At 36.9% G+C, this 12,502-nt stretch overlaps 1 long non-coding RNA gene across 2 annotated transcripts; it reads right to left on the bottom strand.

Annotated features, from left to right (window-relative positions):
* Positions 1 to 1,459: 1,459 nt before the first annotated feature.
* LOC143218235 (uncharacterized) lies at positions 1,460 to 2,770 on the bottom strand. Of its 2 annotated transcripts, none has more exons than XR_013011000.1 (3): positions 2,616 to 2,770; positions 2,408 to 2,472; positions 1,460 to 1,893 (listed from the first exon to the last, which is right to left on the bottom strand). It is a non-coding gene; the product is annotated as an uncharacterized LOC143218235 (long non-coding RNA). The 2 variants fall into 2 exon arrangements; XR_013010999.1 differs by having other exon boundaries at positions 1,461 to 1,893; positions 2,408 to 2,504; positions 2,616 to 2,762.
* Positions 2,771 to 12,502: the final 9,732 nt, after the last annotated feature.

The raw sequence follows: 12,502 nt of genomic DNA, 5'->3' as shown, positions 1-12,502 counted from the left end.
AACTTTTCGATGGTCACGCCAGAAACGAAAGAGCGGCCGCTAGTAGAATCTACGTAAAAACATTTTCGTCCAGTAGGGGAGCTGGGTACATTAAGGGGGTAGTCTACCCTCGATTTGTAACTAGAAAGGGACTAGAATCTTACTAGAAAAATGGCTCGAAACATGGGTTTGCGCGAATCGGTTGTTTGTCCTTATTTGAGCTAATTGTGGGCTGGGTGAGGGCTCATTCGAAAGAGGAAGGTTCATCACACACGAGTCATGATTTTAATGAGATTATGTTTATATCTAATAATATGAGTGTCCAAAGTAGAGTAAAAATCTAGGAAAAAAACCAGCAGATTTCAATGCATTTTTCTGTTTCCAAAAGACTTTTTGACTTATATTATGACCAGACCCGTGTGTGATGAACCATCCTCTCTAGAATGAGCCCTCACCCAGCCCAAAATCTGCTCAAATAAGGACAAACAACCGATTCGCGCAGACCCACTTTTTCGATCGAAAATCTAGTAAGATTCTAGTAAATAGCAAATATCTAGCAAATAACTAGAATCTTACTAGATTTTCGATCGAAAAAGTGGGTATGCGCGAATCGGTTGTTTGTCCTTATTTGAGCAGATTTTGGGCTGGCTGAGGGCTCATTCTAAAGAGGATGGTTCATCTAGTGATGGGCGCAATCGACTAAAAACTATCGATTTAGTCGATAGTAGCTGTTACTATTTTCAGTCGACTAGTTTTACTAAACTATCGACTGAATTTCGCAGTGGTGGGGGTTACTATTTTCAGTCGACTAGTTTTAGTAAAACGACTGAATTTCGCAGTGGTGGGGGTTACTATTTTCAGTCGACTAGTTTTAGTAGAACGACTGAATTTCGCAGTGGTGGGGGTTACTATTTTCAGTCGACTAGTTTTAGTGAAACGACTGAATTTCGCAGTGGTGGGGTTACTATTTTCAGTCGACTGTTTTACTGAACGACTGAATTTCGCAGTGGTAGGGGTTACTATTTTCAGTCGAATGCTTTACTAATTCAGAGGTTACCTCTCTGACTGAATTATCGACTGATTTATGGAGCGGGTAGAGCTATATATCAACTGAATCGATCAGATTCAATCATGACATTTACTATCTCTTTACTATCCTACCATCTATTTCATTAGCGCTATCAAATTAATTAATTCATAACCCTCATTTCATGAACTGAATCCGTCCCTCGGTGTCAAATTGACACAGTAGTAAAAAAAACGATAAAATAACAAGCAGGTGATTAATTATTTTTCGATGTTTTTTTAGTCAAATTGATGAGTTAAAATTTACATCTTAAGTTTTTCGGTTATGTGTTTCTTACAAACAATTCGATATTTCGAGAAAACTGTCAGATTGACACGAGGGACTGAATTCAATTGTTCTATTACTAAATATTAATTATTACAAATATTCTCCGAAAATATGAATGATTTATGCATTTCATTTATGTTAATAAAATATTTATTACATTTAGTACAAAATTGATATATTATTATTATATTTATCCTATCCTATAATATTATGTAATATCGATAACACCAAAAGGATTATTTATTTATTTATTTATTATACAGGTAAAACCCAATATGCATACATAAAATTAAATCAAATAAAAATAAAAAAACAATTGCAGCAACATAGCATCGCTATAGAGAAAATTATACATTAACTTAAAATTAAACATTTCTTTCATGACGCTGGAAAGACTGTTTGAAATAAAAGTGCCTTTGTCTGCTGTCACAGTTTCATTAGCCACAAGTCCCACATCACTTATAGCTGAACACAGGGAGGTATACCGTTGTTGAAACCACTAGAGTATGTTACAGTTGAATTATCAGCAGAAAAATATCCCACAGCATCCAAAATTATTCCTGTAATAAGAGGAATTCAAAATGCCATAAACATCATTATACCAAAAACCATAGCAGGACTACATTTACAAAATAACATTTTAAATAATATTGAGATAAGATTTGACTACATTGAACAAAATAATACTACTCTAATAGCCATACTATTAGGTCCAAGATTCAAAACAGCTGTATTTGAAGTCGATAGGATTGCACAGACAGCGCAGAATATGTTAGAGATGAAATAAGTTCCTTGTGCATAACACGCAATAGTCATGAAACTAATACAAATAGAGCTGCAGCAGAAAATCAAGAAACATCTGAAGAAAACAATGAATTTTAGAATCTTCTTGTAACAAAAGTATCGCAGTTGACAAACTAATCCACACCTATAGAATATGCAACAACCATAATTCGTCAATATGTATATAGATTTACTGTACGCAAATATTAAGAGCTGTGAAGTCGCATTTTGGAATAAACACAATTACACAATGCCACAGCTTTTCAAAATAGCAGAAAAATATGTAAATACCTCTGTATTCCCAGCAACTTCTGTCCCATCAGAAAGAATATTTTCAAAGGCTGGACAGATTATGTCTGAAAGAAGGAACCGACTTTCAGCAAAAAACCTAGACCAATTAATGTTTTTAAATGTTAACATTTAGTAAATTTGGATGAATTTCAATAGTATAGACCATAATAATTTAAGGTTAGGTTAATTATAATTTTGGAATTTTTACCTTAATTTAATTTTATTACTAATCTCTACTACGACAAATGTAAAATATATAATAACATTAAATATTTCAATAATAAAGCTGAGTTTCATCAACTTCATCGAACATGGAGAACATAACTAGTAAAGCAACTCAGTCGACTGAAAACCACTAAAAACTATCGACTAAATAGTCGATAGTATGTAGCGACTAAATAGTAACTAGTCGATAGTTGAATTTAGTCGATAGTGCCCATCACTAGGTTCATCACGCACGGGTCTGGTCATAATATAAGTCAAAAAGTCTATTAGAGACAGAAAAATGCATTGAAATCTGCTGGTTTTTTTCCTAGATTTTTACTCTACTTTGGACACTCATATTATTAGATATAAACATAATCTCGTTAAAATCATGACCAGACCCGTGTGTGATGAACCTTCCTCTTTCGAATGAGCCCTCACCTAGCCCACAATTAGCTCAAATAAGGACAAACAACCGATTCGCGCAAACCCACGTTTCGAGCCATTTTTCTAGTAAAATTCTAGTAATTTTCTAGTTACAAATCGAGGGTATACTACCCCCTTAAGGGGGTAGTCCACCCTGGATTTGTAACTAGAAAATACCTAGAATATTACTAGAAAAATGGCTCGAAACATGGGTTTGCTGGTTTTCAGTTAGTGTCCTTATTTGAGCAAATTTTGGGCTGGGTGAGGGCTCATTCGAAAGAGGAAGGTTCACCGCAGGGGGCTCTGGTCATGAGGTTAACGAGAATATGTTTATATCTAATAATATTAGTGTCCAAAGTAGAGTAAACATCTAGGAAAAAAAACCAGCAGATTTCAATGCATTTTTCTGTCTCCAAAAGTCTTTTTGGCTGATGGGATGACCAGAGCCCCCTGCGGTGAACCTTCCTCTTTCGAATGAGCCCTCACCCAGCCCAAAATTTGCTCAAATGAGGACACTAACTGAAAACCAGGAAACCCATGTTTTCGACCCAAAATCTAGTAAGATTCTAGTAAATAGCAAATATCTAGCAAATAACTAGAATCTTACTAGAAAAAGGGGTCGAAACATGGGTTTCCTGGTTTTCAGTTAGTGTCCTCATTTGAGCAAATTTTGGGCTGGGTGAGGGCTCATTCGAAAGAGGAAGGTTCACCGCAGGGGGCTCTGGTCATCCCAACAGTCAAAAAGTCTTTTGGAGACAGAAAAATGCATTGAAATCTGCTGGTTTTTTTTCCTAGATTTTTACTCTACTTTGGACACTAATATTATTAGATATAAACATATTCTCGTTAACCTCATGACCAGAGCCCCCTGCGGTGAACCTTCCTCTTTCGAATGAGCCCTCACCCAGTCCAAAATTTGCTCAAATAAGGACACTAACTGAAAACCAGCAAACCCATGTTTCGAGCCATTTTTCTAGTAATATTCTAGGTATTTTCTAGTTACAAATCCAGGGTAGACTACCCCCTTAAGGGGGTAGTCTACCCTCGATTTGTAACTAGAAAGGAACTAGAATCTCACTAGAAAAATGGCTCGAAACATGGGTTTGCGCGCTGTCGGTTTTCGTCCTTATTTCAGAAAATTTTGGGCTGAGTGAGGGCTTATTCTAAAGAGGAAGGTTAAACTCACTGCGCCCTGGTTACGAGGTTAACGAGATTATGTTTATAACTAATAATATGAGGGCCCAAAGTAGAGAAAAAATCTAGGAAAAAAAACCAGCACATTTCAATGCAGACCCACTTTTTCGATCGAAAATCTGGTAAGATTCTAGTTATTTGCTAGATATTTGCTATTTACTAGGATCTTACTAGATTTTGGGTCCGAAAAAGTGGGTCTGCGCGCTGTCGGTTTTTGTTCTTATTTGAGCAAAGTTTGGGCTGTGTGAGGGCTCATTCTAAAGAGGAAGGTTCAACGCGCTGCGCCCTGGTCATCTCATAAGTCATAAAGTCTTTTGGAGACAGAAAAATGCATTGAAATGTGCTGGTTTTTTTTCCTAGATTTTTTCTCTACTTTGGGCCCTCATATTATTAGTTATAAACATAATCTCGTTAACCTCGTAACCAGGGCGCAGTGAGTTTAACCTTCCTCTTTAGAATAAGCCCTCACTCAGCCCAAAATTTTCTGAAATAAGGACGAAAACCGACAGCGCGCAAACCCATGTTTCGAGCCATTTTTCTAGTGAGATTCTAGTTCCTTTCTAGTTACAAATCGAGGGTAGACTACCCCCTTAAGGGGGTAGTCTACCCTGGATTTGTAACTAGAAAATACCTAGAATATTACTAGAAAAATGGCTCGAAACATGGGTTTGCTGGTTTTCAGTTAGTGTCCTTATTTGAGCAAATTTTGGACTGGGTGAGGGCTCATTCGAAAGAGGAAGGTTCACCGCAGGGGGCTCTGGTCATGAGGTTAACGAGAATATGTTTATATCTAATAATATTAGTGTCCAAAGTAGAGTAAAAATCTAGGAAAAAAAACCAGCAGATTTCAATGCATTTTTCTGTCTCCAAAAGACTTTTTGACTGTTGGGATGACCAGAGCCCCCTGCGGTGAACCTTCCTCTTTCGAATGAGCCCTCACCCAGCCCAAAATTTGCTCAAATGAGGACACTAACTGAAAACCAGGAAACCCATGTTTCGACCCCTTTTTCTAGTAAGATTCTAGTTATTTGCTAGATATTTGCTATTTACTAGAATCTTACTAGAAAAATGGGTCGAAACATGGATCTGCGCCCAGACGTTGATTGACCCTATTAGAACAAATTGTGGGCTGTGTGAGGGCACATTCGAAAGAGGAAGGTTCAACGCAGCGCGCCTTTCTCATCTCATAAGCCAAAAAAGTCTATTAGAGACAGAAAATGCATTGAAATCTGCGGGATTTTTTCCTAGATTTTTTCTCGACTTTGGGCCATCATATTATTAGATATAAACATAATCTCGTTAACCTCGTGAGAAAAGCGCGCTGCGTCTAACCTTCCTCTTTCGAATGAGCCCTCACACAGCCCACAATTTGTTCTAATAAGGTCAATCAACGTCTGGAGGCAAACCCATATTTTAGACCCAAAATCTAGTAAGATTCTAGTTCCTTTCTAGTTACAAATCGAGGGTAGACTACCCCCTTAAGTTGTAGCGTGACCCGTTGATCACGCGAACATAGTTACGATAGCGTACCGCAATATAGGTTCGATTAATGGCGCTGAGAGGGAAATTTGAATATAAAGCATAACGTTTAGGTCGAAGCCGCGTATTTCATATACATATATTCTTTATTCGGGCACGATAGCTTAGGCTTAGAATAAGTAGGGAAACAAGAGGTTTCCACAGAGATCCTTGACGAAACCAGATGAGCGAGACTAATCGAGGAATTTGGGTAAAGTCATGTAACTCTTGGAGGAGCTTCTCCAATTTCGCATAAATAGGCAGTCGAAGTCTAGAATCGGTCAAGGACGGGAAGTCGTAAATTCTCAGTCAAGGACCTCTTGGAACTCCCTCGGACCTCTCTCTCGCTCGGTCCCACGACCCTCGTTTTGACGGGCCTTCACCCTCGCGTGTACCCCACTCTCGTGCGCGCGCTATTGAGGCACCTCCACCACCAATCACCATCGAGCAGCAACCAAAGACGAGCCACCCGACGAATCAACGTCCAGCTGGAAGATCCGAATTTTCCTATTGGCTAAGGAAATGGATGCTGGAAGAAGATAAAACTTCAGGACGAGGCAAATACGAGGCAGATAGAATTCTCAGAGCTTAGAGTCAACAACGAGTACACTATTAAATAAAGTCTATATTTATTTTTCTTTACATTACATTGTTCAAAGTTATTTTCTGCAAACCTTCCACGAGCAGAGTGCTTCAGCGCTCCACGGGCATCCACGGGCACCCGAACCCAGCAAATTCCCTAATCCCACCACACTGCGACGTAACAAAGTAGCTACTTTCGCCGATTCATAAAAAACTTTGCGGTAAGAATGCAGCCGGTAACTGTTCTCTTGAAAAAGAATGCGACGTTCGTTTGGGGGGCAGAACAGAATAAAACTTTCGATGAAATGAGACAGTTACTTTCCACCAGGCCAATTTTAGCTATTTATGAACACGGCGCCGAAACCGAAGTACATACGGACGCGTGCGCGGCAGGGTTAGGTGGCGTTTTGATACAGAAGCAGCCGGATAACACGTGGCGACCTGTTAGCTACTATAGTAGAAAAGCCACCCCCGAGGAGATGAAATATCACTCGCGTATGAGCTTGAAGCGTTGGCGATAGTATGTGCGCTCGAAAAGTTTCACGTTTACCTCATAGGTATACATTTCGCTATTCGAACCGACTGCAATAGTTTGAAAATGCTAGCGGACAAACGTGATTTGAACCCAAGGGTTGGAAGGTGGTTCGTAAGACTCTCCGAATTCGACTATACGCTTCAATATCAATAAAGAGAATCAGGTAGCGGACGAGCTAAGGGTACGCTTACAGTGGAGCCGTTTTCGTCCGTCGTCCTACAACCGACCACACAGACGAGAGTTTCGAGCGCCTCGAGAGGCATGTGTTGGTGCCAGTACGGCCGACTTTGCCGGAAAGTGTGCTTACAGTGGGCCCGACGTCTGACGAAATGGTCACAATCACGGGTAGCAGAACCTTTTTCAGGTACTTCGAGAAGGGTAACAATGGACAAACCCCATGGGGCCACGACGTCTGACGATGTAGGAAGAAAATCAAATAATTTTGTTTTTCGTGCGGCGTAGGACGGTGCAGCGTTCACTTCAAATAATTTTCATGTCGCCAATTTTGAAGTATCCGTATTTTTAAAAGCGGGTCCGTAAAGAGGACACTTGGGGCTATATTATCATAATTTTTATTATTTCAATTTTCTGGTGCTATGATTGCAATGGGCCTGTTTAAAACAATTGCAAAATACACTATGAAAACAAATATTTTTTCACCTGAAATCATTTTTATTAAATACTCTTATGGTTACACTATGATATAATTTAATGAAAAACTTGTGACTTTGGGTATTCGGATATTGTTTTCATATTTTCTTAGTTTTAAAAATCTTAATCTTAATAAATGTGGATTCGAAATGATCGTTTGTCTCGCTCTTTCCGAAACCATTGTCTAAACATATTTAAACAATCATAATGTGTTAATATTGGATATAACTGTATTCGGAAAAGTGTACAGAACCTTCTGCTGCAAAGAACAATTCAATATCTTTTATAATAACATCACAATATTTGTTTACAGTTGAAAAATGTGACTTTCTTACGGACGTGACTTCCTTGCAATTTTTGAGAGAAAACCTCTCTTAAATGCATTTAGTTCGTTATTACTTTATTGTCGGAGCCACGAAGAAAGACTCTGAAATCTCCCTGTGCCTCAATAGCAATTATGTGTTATAAACCTTGCAGACCTTCACGGTCAGTTGTAGGCTGCAGCTATATATTTTTGGGGTTTCCCGTCCACCCGCACACCGTGTACAGTGACTCTTTTATCTGTCTTCCACCTGGAAGACACTTTTGGCCAAGTTGAGATGGGACACCTTTCATGTAGTGAAAAAACATTTTCAATTTGTTTATGTCCAACAAGTAGTCCAATACAATGCCCGTACGAAGCGATAGCGGAACAGCAGTGGGTTGAGAGTTGTGCAGAATTACAATTGAATTACTCGAGGAATCAAAATTATTAGGCCGAAACGAAAATTCTCGCGGTTTTAATTAAAATCAAAATAACAAAAACCGTAAGGACTTTCTCTCCGACCTAATACAAACTAATTGATTACATTATAATTCAGTCATATTGTAATTTATAATTCATATCTTCATTCAATTAAAGTACAATGTAATTCGTAATTGCAATTGGAGTACAATTATAAAATAGCGGTACGTATTATGAAGAAGGACGAGGAATAGAAACTACACCGCATGGACAGCAAATAAGAGCATATGATATAAAAACATAAAAATATATCCGCACTTCTTCAAAGTTCTGGACTATAATTTGGAGAGCTGTATTTTAATGTAATATGTAATTCAGTGATGACGTAGTTGAATTACTATATAATTGAAATATAATGTAATTCAATTGTGTAATTGTTATGATCGGAGCTTCTCTTAATATATTTGAGAGGTTCTGAGTTGTAAATTTCAATGAAACGACAGCTCGACACCCATTTTGCCTTAACGAACCTCTGGATTTATTCACTATATTTACAATATCTTACACTTGTTTGAACTGGAAGTTCTATCTCAAATCGAGTTAATCCTTTGCGGAAGATCTTCAGAGAGAAATTGTATCTGAGTCGCTGTCCCTGGCAGTGATGCCAGAATCGGGGACGCGAGGACGCTTCCCCTCCAGCATAGGTTCCCCCTCTCTGACGGACCGTCCTCGCCGTAGCTTCTGCTGCGCACGCGCTACACACGAACGTACTTCTACTCTGCCCGTGTGAGTGCATGCTCGATTGCACGCGCGCTACACACAAGCGTACCTCTACCATGTCCGTGTGACTACCTGCTCGACCGAACGCGTCGGCGACGTGTTCCTTCGATTTTCACCAATTTTCATGTTGCCGAAGTTTCGGAAGCACGAGTCGGAAAGTCGGGATCTGGAGACGGCGCGCATTTGAATCCCGGGACGGCGCGGCGCGGCGCGGTGCACATTTTGCTATAACTTTTGATCTAAAAAAGATATCGAAGCGAAATTTGGACTAAATTTTTTTTTAAAAAACCGGGTTTAATGGTTCATCCTAAAATATGTTTTGTATTTCTTAAAAAATTTTTCTCGTTGATCTTTAAAGTTAAGGTTGTCCAGAAGACCCCCAACACAAATTGATTTTTAGTCGAACCATGCTCAATAAACAAATACGAAAAAATTTATAAATATTCCACTTAATAGCACACATGATTGAGATTTTTTTCAGATTTTTCAGATTATGCAGACATGTTTAAAAAAATTGAAAATCTCGAAACATTCGAAGAAAATGCATATTTCGTATTGAACTTTTCGAGATACCAGTTTTATAAAAATTCATTAGTCCGATATTATTGAAACAATTGTCCTTAATTTTTCTCAGAATTTTTTATAAATTGTATCGTTAAAAAATCAAAATCAATTTTTTCGATACTTCTTTGTTGATGTATTATGTACTACTGAATATTTTTATAATCAGAAAAATAATGTACAGACTTGATAATGCAATATAAAATATTTTATTTACGTTATATTTCAATATACATATGTGCATCACTCCTAACAATTTTGGTAATCACATAATTATTGTAACGACATTTTACATATATAAGGTCGTTAAGTATGAAACTAGACAAATAAAACACAAATTTCAAACACATTTGTCGATGACAGACATTTATCCCTTATGTCGGGAAAGCATTTATATGAAAATTCATCGCCCTCGCAAAGTTATAATCAATTAACTTTGCACTCGTTTTCGAACTAGTGAGGTCGTGTTTTCTTCGTTAATCGTTCGATAGCTTAGTTCATATAGTAAACAGCCAACAGTATGGATGAAGAGAGTGGAAGAGATGAGAGAAAGGATGAGCAGCGGAACCGGGGGTCCAGAGTGTGTGAATGAGTGAAGAAGAATGTGTGAGGAATGAGTGAACGGTGTGCTCTCTCTCTCGTGTTTAAGTGTAAATTTAAGTTAAGAATGAAGCGATAAGGAAGGTGAAGTTTGTAAGCCGAGCGGAGGTCCGTGTTTGTACCCCGAAATGGGAAATAAAATACTATTATTATTATTATTATTATTATTATAGTAAACAGCCTACAGTTTCTTTGTCGCGTTTTTAATACTTTTTAATGGGTTTTTAACATTTTTTTATCTTATTAGGAATTTATTTTAGTGAATGACCATATTCATCGATAAAAAAGGATAAGTATACGTTACTATTTATATTGAGTCCTACAAGATTGCAATTAGAATTACGATTTTAATTATGTCTACTTTTTCTTTGAATATAGCAACGCGTGGGTGTCAGCGGTAATGAAATAGCAGATTCAAGAATGACTTCAAAGAAAAGCGAAGTGTATCGTTACATTAATATTTCATTCTGTAAGTACTTTGTACTTATAACTTTAACTATGTGTTTTTTTTATGTTGTAGAAAGACAGAGGACCATTTAAAATCGCGGTAACGTAAAATCAATATTAGCAGATTCAAGAATGACTTCAAAGAAAAGAGAAGTGTATCGTTACATTAATATTTCATTCTGTAAGTACTTTGTACTTATAACTTTAACTATGTGTTTTTTTTTATGTTGTAGAAAGACAGAGGACCATTTAAAATCGCGGTAACGTAAAATCAATATTAGCAGATTCAAGAATGACTTCAAAGAAAAGAGAAGTGTATCGTTACATTAATATTTCATTCTGTAAGTACTTTGTAATTATAACTTTAACTATGTGTTTTTTTTATGTTGTAGAAAGGCAGAGGACCATTTAAAATCGCGATAACGTAAAATCAATATTAGCAGATTCAAGAATGACTTCAAAGAAAAGAGAAGTGTATCGTTACATTAATATTTCATTCTGTAAGTACTTTGTAATTATACCTTTGACTATGTGTTTTTTTATGTTGTAGCAAGGCAGAGGACCATTTAAAATCGCGGTAACGTAAAATCAATATTAGCAGATTCAAGAATGACTTGAAAGAAAAAAGATAAGTGTATGATTACATTAATATTTCATTCTGTACTTTGTATAATTATAACTTTAACTATGTGTTTTTTATGCTATAGAAAGGCAGAGGCCCATTCAAAATCGCGTGTGTGTCAGCTGGAGTGGACTTTCTGGACAACGTAAAATCAATATTAGCAGATTCAAGAGAATGACTTCAAAGAAAAGATAAGTATAAACTATACTATAAAGTTATACATTAATATTTTATTCTATACTTTGCAATCATGACTTTAACTAATTTTTTTTTTTTTTTGTTATGTTACAGAAAGGCAGGGACCATTTAAAATCGATTTTCGTAACCGGAGATGTATGAAACTTGACAAATGTGTTTGAAATTTGTCTTTTATTTGTCTAGTTTCATACTTAACGACCTGATATATGTAAAATGTCGTTACAATAATTATGTGAATACCAAAATTGTTAGGAGTGATGCACATATGTATATTGAAATATAACGTAAATAAAATATTTTATATTGCATTATCAAGTCTGTACATTATTTTTCTGATTATAAAAATATTCAGTATTACATAATACATCAACAAAGAAGTATCGAAAAAATTGATTTTGATTTTTTAACGATACAATTTATAAAAAATTCTGAGAAAAATTAAGGACAATTGTTTCAATAATATCGGACTAATGAATTTTTATAAAACTGGTATCTCGAAAAGTTCAATACGAAATATGCATTTTCTTCGAATGTTTCGAGATTTTCAATTTTTTTAAACATGTCTGCATAATCTGAAAAATCTGAAAAAAATCTCAATCATGTGTGCTATTAAGTGGAATATTTATAAATTTTTTCGTAATTGTTTATTGAGCATGGTTCGACTAAAAATCAATTTGTGTTGGGGGCCTTCTGGACTACCTTAACTTTAAAGATCAACGAGAAAAATTTTTTAAGAAATACAAAACATATTTTAGGATGAACCATTAAACCCGGTTTTTTAAAAAAAAATTTAGTCCAAATTTCGCTTCGATATCTTTTTTAGATCAAAAGTTATAGCAAAATGTGCACCGCGCCGCGCCGTCCCGGGATTCAAATGCGCGCCGTCTCCAGATCCCGACTTTCCGACTCGTGCTTCCGAAACTTCGGCAACATGAAAATTGGTGAAAATCGAAGGAACACGTCGCCGACGCGTTCGGTCGAGCAGGTAGTCACACGGACATGGTAGAGGTACGCTTGTGTGTAGCGCGCGTGCAATCGAGCATGCACTCACAC

The sequence above is a fragment of the Lasioglossum baleicum genome, chromosome 19 (genome assembly GCF_051020765.1).
Source record: "Lasioglossum baleicum chromosome 19, iyLasBale1, whole genome shotgun sequence".
Classification (NCBI taxonomy): Eukaryota; Metazoa; Arthropoda; class Insecta; order Hymenoptera; family Halictidae; genus Lasioglossum; species Lasioglossum baleicum.
Note: the sequence above shows the minus strand (reverse complement) of the source record. Positions and strands in the feature narration are given on the sequence as shown.